The sequence below is a fragment of the Adiantum capillus-veneris genome, chromosome 6 (genome assembly GCF_014529385.1).
Source record: "Adiantum capillus-veneris isolate H3 chromosome 6, ASM1452938v2, whole genome shotgun sequence".
NCBI classification, from domain to species: Eukaryota; Viridiplantae; Streptophyta; class Polypodiopsida; order Polypodiales; family Pteridaceae; genus Adiantum; species Adiantum capillus-veneris.
The window spans coordinates 16,538,275-16,549,540 of NC_140936.1; the positions used below are offsets into that span (position 1 = coordinate 16,538,275).

General features: G+C 38.4%; 1 pseudogene; it reads right to left on the bottom strand.

Moving 5' to 3' along the window:
- Positions 1–1,709: 1,709 nt before the first annotated feature.
- LOC147455192 (uncharacterized) lies at positions 1,710–2,177 on the bottom strand (annotated as a pseudogene).
- Positions 2,178–11,266: the final 9,089 nt, after the last annotated feature.

Genomic DNA, 11,266 nt, shown 5'->3' on the forward strand with positions numbered 1-11,266 from the left:
ACTCATTGCCAGCTGAATCAGTTGATGTAAGTCAAATTGGAAGACAGAGTCTCAAGTCACCCTCTATAGAGACACATTTGGATCAAAGATGAGACCATGGCAAATGTAGGACAAAGATCTTCAATAGAACCAACAACAAGGATAGCTATAGTCCTCAGCAGTACAAAAGGAGCAAGTGTCAGATGTAATGCTCTACTGGATAAAGAAGAAAATTGCAATATGGTTGCAGACAACATCCAGAGCATTCTAGAGATTACTAAGGATAAAAGCCAGGTAACAGAGAAATCATGGGTAAAGCTACATGTCAATAAGTAATGGTTGCTACCCTTAGCATCCAAAATCATGAAGAGCAGGTAAAGTTTCAGGTGAAGTTTTCAAAGGAAATGCTTGCAGATGTCATCCTTGGACATCAGTGGTTAGACCAACACAAGGCCTACAAAGAAGATAAAATGCTAATACTCTCTTTTCAGAGAGGAAGCAAGCAATTACAAGTGCTGTTAATGCTGGAATCAAAGTTGCAGAAGTCACAAGAATCAAAGACAAATTTTGCAGACAAAGGCAAAGCTAAAGTGGAACTAGATCACTATCTCTTAAATGATGCTTATCAAAAGGCAATGAGCCATATACCAATGCAATATGATTCAAGGTGATCCAAACATCACCAATAGCTAAGGAATGGCTAGAATTATCAAGAGCATTCACAAGCTTCTTTCCATTATGAATGAAGTCTTGATCATGAAGCCCATAAACATCTTGATTGATTTTTTGGCCTACTATATTCTAGTCACACCAATCTATTTTGAAGCCATTAATACCATGTGTACGTGTGTACTCCTCAATCATCAATTTGCACCTATGAATATCACCATCTGAGGCATGGCCAATTATTGGACCTATGTTGTTTGTAAGGTAAGTTTTCCAAAATCTTTCTACTTCTATCCATTGATTCCGTACAAAGATAGAATCAAACTTGTTGCATGTAGAGTGCACAACCAATGCAAGCCGTGGAAGCTTTTCATGAAGGGGGGCTAAGAGAACTCATCCATAGTGACCAATCTTCTTTTTTTGGAAGGCATTGATAATATTTTCACATCCATCTGCTGCCTCACCAACATTGATAACATAGGAGGAAATGCATTGGTGACTATCACCTTTTGGGCCATAAAGTCCAACAAGGGTATCATTTTGTGCATTCCATCTGCACAAAGATATCAAGTATACATAAGGCTAACCCTCTGATTGGAATTACATACAAATTATTCACCACATCAAAATCCCCAACATAATATGGTTAAAGGATCAACTGGAAAGGATGATGTAGTGCGAGCATACTTACAATTATGACTTGGAGAAGAACTCTCCTCATTTGCATCAATAGATGTTGAGACCAAGAAGGACCTCAATGATTTCTTCTTTGCATCTTTTCCACTAGCTTTTTTTGGTCGACCTTGAAGCCCTGTAAGAGTAGGAATTATATAACCAGTTTCTTTTTTAATGGCCATTATATGTGTCTTTAATAGTGTATGCTCCATCATTATAGTATGTAGATCTGAACAAGGAGGACATAGTGGCAGCCAAGTGTTATAATAAGTGTATTGTATTCTTACAAGATTCTTATCTTTTCTCCCATGAAGTAACCTTCAACAAGCTCAAAAGATACACCTACATAACATGTTATATATTTAAAAATGTGTTATCAAGAGACAACTTTACATGTCCCAATCAATAACAATATATGGTAAACAAAAAAACTTACCATTCTCCTTATTCTTGAAGGATTTCGTCACTTCTAATGCATGAAGAATGCAACTAGCATCATCCTCCTTTGTTGCTTCTTCTTTACTTGCTACCTTGCTTATACACATCTTTGAATGATACATTTTCTCATGTCGCTTGCTAAATATATGTGTTGGTAAGAAGTTAGCAAAGCATGTGTAAGCCTCAAGCTTCCCATCCGAGAAACTTGTACCATAAGCCTCTCCACATTCGTTGCATCATAGTTGAATGATTGCTTTTCCATTGAGCTCCTTGATTTTTAGCTCAAAGTTGTCATCCCTTGCAACTGTCATATTCTTTAGCTTTGAACGTGCCCTTGTACACTCTTTCTCCCATTTATCTAGCTCTTCTTCAGGGACACAAAAATTATTTTGGAAGGTAGCACTTTTGGAAGAAACCATCCTGTCATTGAAAGTGCTTCCATGATCACTTCCACTGACTTGATCGAGAATCATTGCATGGAATCTTTGATGCTATAAGATTTAGACTCTCAGTGTTGGCCTTCCTCTTTAGATAAACAAATCCATTCTCAACAAACCACTTGTCTTCTTGTTTTGCATTGATAAAAATAGATCCTTCCAAAACAAAGTGAAAAGGTTCTTTGAATAGCTATGTTTTTATATATGCTACTCCACCAGCTTTTGCAATCTCATTTCTCAGGCATGCCTTGGTTCTAGTGACCTCATCCAGTAAGTTTTTCTACAAATAACAAAGTGAAAAGGTTCTTTGAATAGCTATGTTTTTATATATGCTACTCCACCAGCTTTTGCAATCTCATTTCTTAGGCATGCCTTGGTTCTAGTGACCTCATCCAGTAAGTTTTGCTACAAATAACACTCCAAATCTGCCCGCAATAGTTCAAGCCAGATTTCAACCCATCAAATTTCTTCAATTTCAACCAATTCCACATTGTTCTAGATTTAGTCCATTATCAAAGGCATTGTTGGTGTATAGAATGGCCATTTTCAGGTCCCCATTACCATCCCAATTTCCCGTTCCATGTTTTGGACATGAGTATCTAAAACATGGAATGGAATTTCATGCATGTTGTCGTTCCCCGTTTTGCGTTTTGATTTCTCATTTCAGGTAACTATGTCCAAAACACTTCAAGTCTACCCCCGCCAATTTAGGCCAAATTTTAGTCCATCAGATCTCTTTGACTTTAGCCCATTCCTTGACTTTGATGGTGACTCTATATTGTTGTAGATTTAGCCCATTGTCAAAGGCATCATTGGTGTATACAAGAGGCAAATAAAACCCAAATTGTGCTGCGTTTTTGTGCGAGTAGTTTTCATATAAGGTAACAAAAACCTGTCATCCAAAACACCCTAAATATTTCCTTGACAGTTTAGGCTAGATTTTAGCCCATCGGATCTCTTTGACTTATGTCCATCCCTTAGCTTCGATGGTGACTCCACATTACTATAGATTCAGCCCATTATCAAAGGCGTATCATTGGTGTATACAAGAGGCAATTAAACCCTAGATCTCCTACGTTTTTGTGCGGACAATTTTCAGCCAAGGTAACAAAAACCTCTCATCCAAAACACCGCAAATCCGCCCTCAACAATTTAGGCCAGATTTTAGCCCATCGGATCTCTTCAACTTCAGCACATTCCTTGGCTTTGATGGTGACTCCACATTGATATAGATTCAGCCCATTGTCAAAGGCAACATTGGTGTATACAAGACGCAAATGTACCCTAGATCTACTGCATTTTAGTGCGGATAATTTTCAGCCAAGGTAACATAAACTTCTCATCCAAAACACTCCAAATCCTCCCTCGACAATTTAGGCAAGATTTTAGCTTATTGGATCTCTTTGACTTCAGCCCATTACTTGGCTCTGATGGTGACTCCACATTGATGTAGATTAATCCCATTATCAAAAGCATCATTGCTGTATACAAGAGGCAAATAAACCCTAGATCTACTACATTTTTGTGCGGACAGTTTTCAGCAAAGGTAACAAAACCCTCTCATCCAAAACACCGCAAATCCGCCCTCAACCATTTAGGCCAGATTTTAGCGCATTAGATCTCTTTGACTTGATCCCATTCCTTGGCTCTGATGGTGACTCCACATTCCTGTAGATTAACCCATTGTCAAAGGCATCATTGGTGTGTACAAGAGGCAAATAAACCCTAGATCTACTGCGTTTTTGTGCGGACAATTTTCAGCCAAGGTAACATAAACTTCTCATCCAAAACACTTTGACATTTTAGGCTATATTTCAGCCCATCAAATCTCTTCGACTTCAGCCCATTCCTTGGCTCCGATGGTGACTCCACATTGGTGCATATTTAAACCATTGCCAAAGGCATCATTGTTGTATACAAGAGGCAAATAAACCCTAGATCTGTTGCATTTTTGTGCGGGCTATTTTTAGCCAAGGTAGCCTTCCCATCTAGGACATTGTTGGCCTCCTAATTAATCTCCATCGGTGATTATATTAACCACATTAAAGATCTACAATGACTACATCAAATCAGCCCTAAAGGTACCTCTTTTGAGGAGATATCAAGGCAATATCATCTTCTATTCTTAGTGATTGTTGTCCATGCATGATGTACATTCTATTTATGCAATACAAAAACAAATATTGGGACCCCATCGGTGTTTCCTTCTCTCCCTCTCTCTCTCTCTCTCTCTCTCTCTTGCAACCGTTTTTTGACCTAGTAGACAATAGTTCACTCTTTTGATCATAACTTCTTCATCCAAGCTCCGATTTGGGTGATCTATAGCCTCAATCAAAGAGCCTCTACGCATTGATGTAAAGATAGAAATTTTCAGAGTTATGGAAGGTGTTTCTATAGCAGCATTTCCAAAGTGAGATGCAAACAACACGTTTGATGCAACTTGAAGAGGAAGTCAAGGAATGTAAACGCTCTCTTGTGGACTTGAATTCTTTGAAGGAGTGCATGAGAAAAGTAAAGCATGACCATGTAATGAAAGAGGAGAAATTTGACACCATGAGCCCGGATGTATGTGACATGAAAAATGTGCACAAACAATTATTGGGCTGATGTATGTGGTAGCAATGTGGTTCTTAATTCTTCTCTCATGCAAGCTATGGATCAAACAAAGAGTGTTGAGAATGTGGATGTGGAAGAGTTGAAGGAACAAGAGAGATGTTCCAAGAACATTTTTATTCATGGAATTCTCAAAGAGAACTTAGAGACACCTCCTTCTCTTGTCATTGTTATCGAACATTTCTTCAAAACCCACTTTGGCATGTCCGAAGTTATGGTCTATGGAGCACATAGAGTGGGTAAGCAAGGAGCTCCTTGCTCAGGAGAACGGCCAATTGTATACACCATGTCGGCTAAGACCAAACGAAAGATTATCCTTTGAATCTATTTGAGGGATACAAAATGTTTTGTATGTGAAGATCGCACTATTAAGCAACAAAATATGCATCGCAAGGCATATGAGGAAAAGAATAAGAAAAACAAGGAGATCTCTCACAAAGAAAATGTGCCCAAGGAGGAAGCAAGTTCCTTGAGAAAATAGGGATGCGCAACCTATGAGGCCGAGTTATAATTGAAAATATGATTTTGAAATTGTAATGGATACCCATGGAATGCGGGGGTTGGCATTGATGAACTAACAAGCAAAGCCGATGTTGTACTTCTTGTTGAAACTTGGGAGCAAGATACACAAAGGATTAACGGCTTGGAGGATTACAATGTACATTCATTGATGTGGTCAAATAATATCAAACAACTAAGAGGGCAAGGAGGGGTAGCAAGTTTGGTTAAGAAAAGATTGGAAGATTTTGTATCAATTGTGAAAGATGACAAGTACAAACATTATGTATGGCTAAAAATTATGATACCAAAAAGAGAACCCATTTTCGTAGCCGGTTGCTACATTCCTCATCATGATTCCCTCTTATGATTGCATGGATAGAGATCATCCATTTTTGGATTTAGAAGAGTACATTTCTTATTTCAAAGGCAAAGGTGATGTTATTATATTTGGGGATATGAATGCTCGCACAAAAACATTGCAACATGATACTCAAAAATTTGATTTGCCATACATTTCAAGGGAGCTGGAGGAAGTTCACTTGTATGATCGTACTCCAATGGATGAGAAAGAGCCGGATCACTATGAAACGTACTTTTACACATGTGTAATAGCACGGGTATGTTCATTGCTAATGGTGTATCTTTGTGGAGTAGAACCGATGGATTTACATGTAGAAAACATAATGGAGATAGTGTGATTGACTATATGCTACTCTCCAAAGACATCATGTATTGCATAAAGAGTATTAGGTTTGGCCAATGGACCCCAGAATCAAACCATTGGACCTTATGTATTGACCTTTCATGTGGAGAAGTAAATAAGCATAATAATCTCAGCCAAAGAAAAGAGAAGATATTACTATGTATGGATTTCAAACGAGCACCCATGTACATTGAAATGGTTGAAAAAAATCTATGGATGGAAAAGATTCAATATGATGCACCATTGGAAACTAAATGGGAAGCTTCCAAGAAAGTTATTTATTCTTGTTGCGTAGAATGCTTTGCCATAAAGCATCCCCATGGTATCGACAATAGTAGACCACGCAAAAGGTGGTTTGATAAAGAATATCAAGATGCTCAAAAGTCCTTAATAAAGCTTGATGCAACTATGGACAAAGACAACTATCAAAGTCTTTTGCATACATATAAGGCATTGATTCAAAAGAAGAGAAGAAGATGGAAAGTAAAGCAACAACTTTTTCAAGTCCAAGAAAAGGCACGTGCATGTAGAAGATTTTGGAAAAACTTGAAGGGAAAACGGCTTGAGAATTTTGGTAACTTGAGTCTTGTGGGTATGTACACACATTGTAGGTAATTATATAAGCAACCAAATGCTGAAAACATATTATGTAATGGTTCACTCCCATGTATGCCCTCTTTTTTTACTATTGAGGATGTATGTGGTGGGCTTGAAAAGTTAGCCACTCGCAAAGCGGGAGATCTTCAAAGTATCAAGCTGGAGATGATCAAATGGATGGGAGATTTTACCCATGAGTGTATGTGTGATATGTTCAACCTTGCACTTCAACATGGTATGCCTTATGATTGGAGTACTAGTTGGGTCAAGCCTTTGCATAAAGGAGGGGATGTGTAGAATGTAAATAACTACTGGACTATAATGATTGGGTCTCTTATGGAAAAGTTGTTTGGGTGCATAATGGAGATGAAATTGAGGGATTGGGTTGAAGAGAATGACAAGCGTGTAAAAAGACAAGCAGATTTTTGTTGATGCCATAACAACATTGATCATCTTATCACTCCTTGTGCTCTCATGGAGGAAAGTCGGTTGAAAGGCAAGCGATTGTATTGTTGTTTTGTGGACTTTAAAAAGCCTTTGATATGATTCCACGTAACAATTTGTGGAGAAGAATGGAAGAACTCCAAGTGCGAAGTGAGTTTATGCTTGCGGTTTCTTGAATCTATGAGAAGGTGATATGTCAACTACGCATGGGAAGAGGAATTAAAAACATATTGTAATCACTATTGGGGTTAAACAAGGATGTCCATTGTCACCAACTCTCTTTGGTCTATGCATTGATCAATTGGAACAATTGGTACTTGACTTCATGCAAGAAGAAGGCATCGAAGAGGTCACTATTTGCAATGTGGTAATCATACTTTTGTTGTATGCAGATAATGTAGTGCTTCTAGAACACACTTAGAAGATGCAAAAAAGGTTATGGTTGTCCTTGAGAACTTTTTCCTGCTTAGTGGGCTGATTGTGAATGAATCCAAAACAAAGGTTATGCTTGTGAAAACCAACCATAATGAGAAGCCATGCATTGTGTACAACAATGAGACACTTGAAGTTGTTGAGAGCTTTAAGTACCTTGGTCTTGAGGTTCCGTCCAATCACAAGTGGCAAGAATGTGCAATGCATCGTTTGGAGGTGGGAAAGAGAGCATATTATGCATTTGAGAACATGTGTAATACGGGAAATATCAAATGTTGGGTTCTCAAGAAGTACCTTTTTGCATTGGTGACATCGGTTCCTCTTTATGGAGTTGATGTGTGGGGTGGGAGCATATCAAAGTCTACTTGGAAAGAGTTTGAGAATGTCCAAAAGTGTTTTCTTACAAACTTTCTCCAAGTTAAGACACAAACACCATATATGCTCCTACTTCTTGAGTCAGGATCTCTTCCAATTGAGGTTATTGGCATGGAAAGGGTTGTGGAGTACATGATAAAGATGCATCAAAACCCTTCACATCGACTTCCTGCAATTGCATGGGAAGCAAGCAGAAAAGTTCAAAAGATGCATAAAAGCAAGATTTTGAGCATAGGTTGGATGCAAGACATAAAGAAGTGGTTTGGGAGATGGGATGCATTACACTTTCTACATGATGCTTCAATTGACTCCCAAGTGAATGAATCTTTTCTACAACTATTATGGCTTGGGAGAAATCCGGTGGGTCACGCTTCATACATTACACCACCCATATTGCCACCAACTACAAAACCATGTTCTTCGTTGAAAGAGGAAACCGTACTCACACTTACATGCTTGAGCCTATCCCCTTGTCGGGTGATACGCACTATCGCAGCCATTCATCTTAGCTCCCATTCCCTTCGATGAGAGACAGGGCGTTGGGGCAATGGAGAAGAGTCAGATTGTGCACATTATTCTCACTACAAGTTCGAGAGTCTGAGTACCACACACTACTAGAGTGCTCAGCTTTTGGTCACATCCGAACTTGCTTCTCACATTTTCAGCCATGATTTAGACCTACACACTTTGCTCTCCCAGCCACAGTGTGGGCTCTCCATTGTGACTCTCATCACCATGGTTTTGGAGCATCAAGATTCACTCATCAGCAATACACATACTACATCACATGTAACTTTGGTCCCATAGGTCATATTTGACCTCCGAGGACGATGATAGATCTCTCTCTCTCTCTCTCTCTCCTCTCTCTCTCTCTCTCTCTCTCTCCCCCCCCCCCCCCCCCCCCCCCCCCCACACACACACACACACACATCTCTTTGCATTCATTCTGACACATCTACCCAAGGCTTGTTACAAACACACAATCTTTTTGATGGAATAAGGCGCACAAGCATATTCATTCTGTGACTCATTAGAGCTAAAGGCATATTGTCACTTCCATGGTGGGTTACCTTGTAATATTTGACTAGGCCTAGTTTTTCTTTTGCCAACACTAGTTTCAAATTCCCATCCCAATCAGCCAAATCATCAAGAAAGATCTTTTCGATATTCCAAACTTGTTTTCCTCTTGGAAATTAGTTATATCTTATTTCTGGCCATAGTATGTTTATCTCGGAGCAATGTAAAAGATCTTGAGCATATTGTGAAGCTAAGTCTTTGTGAAGCTTCTTAACTGAGTCAACATCAATTAACAAGAGTTGCTAAATACCAAAGACATATGGATGCACATCGAAGATCAACAGAAAGAAGCAGTGAAGATTGGAGTTACACATTTTCCACATTTTTCCAAAATGGTCATGTATTGTAAATTCTCGATTTATTTCAAGCCATTGTAATATTTTAATGTGTTACAGGCTCAATGGGAGTTCTAAGCTGTAAAGAACAGGTCAGTTAGGGTGTCTAGGTTGCAGATTCAGTAAGTGATGGAGCCCTAAAGGCCTTGGGCGCTTGGACATTGTATATTTTTATCCTAGGTATATAAAGCAGTGTGTAAAGGAAATTAGGGTTCTCAAGATCATTTGTAGAGAGCACTCTTTGGTAAGATCTCTTGAGGTGTGTGGCTATGGAGTCCTTGAGCTTCTCCTTGCTCATGTGCCTTGGTTAACACTAATCAATGCTTAATTCTCTTTCACTATGCCTCTCTCATGCTTCTTGAGATTGCCTATGATACTTAGATTAACTAGATCTTAACTAATTAGTGGTTAATCCCTATCCAATCTTATGTGATTGCCCTCTTTTGCTTGTGTGGGCATGTACATATGAATTTGACAAGTTTCAATTGTTGATTAGTGATTATACATTGCTAATTGGGTGCCTATTGAGTTAATTGCATGCTTGAATGGTCAATTGTAAGTGTGTGTGCACTAAAATCAATTGTGTGTGCATTCTTATTGAGTGTGTGTATGCTTAATTTTTAGGTGTGTATGCACTATTTTGCCCTTGATTGTGCACCTAAAAATCAATGTGTGCTTAATGATTTTTCAATTGTGATGATTGATTTGTATTGTGGTCATGCCCAACTAGAGATTTGTGAAATCACATTGCAATTTCGACAAGATTTACCCTTTTGTGTGTGCACCTAAAGATTGGTAAAAAATGCCAATTATTAGTGTGTGTGTGCCTAAAAAGTGCTTAATGTGCATGATTAATTCAATGTTTTGATTGCATATTTGATGTGTTTAATGGTTAACTGCTGCATTTTTGAGCTCAAAATAGGGATTTAGACACTCCAAATGCATCAAATTTTGACCTAATTTTATCGATTTAATTGCCTAGTTTGGATTTTGTTGATGAAATTATTTGGCAATTGAATTGATGTGCTTTTTGTGATTTTATTTGGCTGCACTAATCCCCTATGTGTGGAGAATTTTTAGAAACTTTTTGGGTATTTTTTGGATAATTTTTATAAAATTTTGGCAATTTTTTGCTAATTTTTCCATTAATTTTTGCTTAATTCCATAAAAAAAGATATCTTGCGATCTTTACGATGTGTTTTGAATGATTCGATTTAATTGCCTAGTTTGGATTTTGTTGATGAAATTATTTGGCAATTGAATTGATGTGCTTTTTGTGATTTTATTTGGCTGCACTAATCCCTATGTGTGATGTGTTTTGAATGTGTGTTTACGGCTTGATTTCGAGCGCATTCGGGCATTTGTTCGTCAAATTTTAAGCGTCTTACTATTTCCGAAAGTCGGGTTGATGAATTTGTTGAGTTTGGCGTTTTCGATAAAAATTGCTATTGTTGATGTGCTTTTGCGTGTTGAAAGTGTTCGATTATGATTGTCGATGATTTTGTAAGATTCCTATAATTTTTTGGGATTTTTAAATCAATTTTTGGGATTTTCATGCGATTTTTAGCGTTTCGGCTAATTTTCGACCACTTGTTGGCATTTTTATACGTTTGGAAATAAAATAATAATAATAAGAAAAATTGGATTTGTAGCTCGACGCATGCCTTGTGGCGCATAAAATTTCCTTGTCGGATAGATCTTTACGGTCTCTTGGGATAGTTTCCTACGACGTTAAAATAATCTTCATTTTTTATTATTCTGCCGTCGTCGCCACTCTCGTGCTTCGTGGCGCGTGAACACTCTAACCTTCTCTCTCTCTCTCTCTCTCTCTCTCTCTCCCCCCCTCGCCATCCCACTAATGCTCATTATCCCCCCCTCTCTTCCCCTCACTATCTCTCTAAAATCTCGATTATTAACCTACTCTCACTAACCCCCCCCCCCCCCCCCCCCCCTCTCTCTCTCTCTCTCTCTGTCTCTCTCTCTCTCTCTCACTA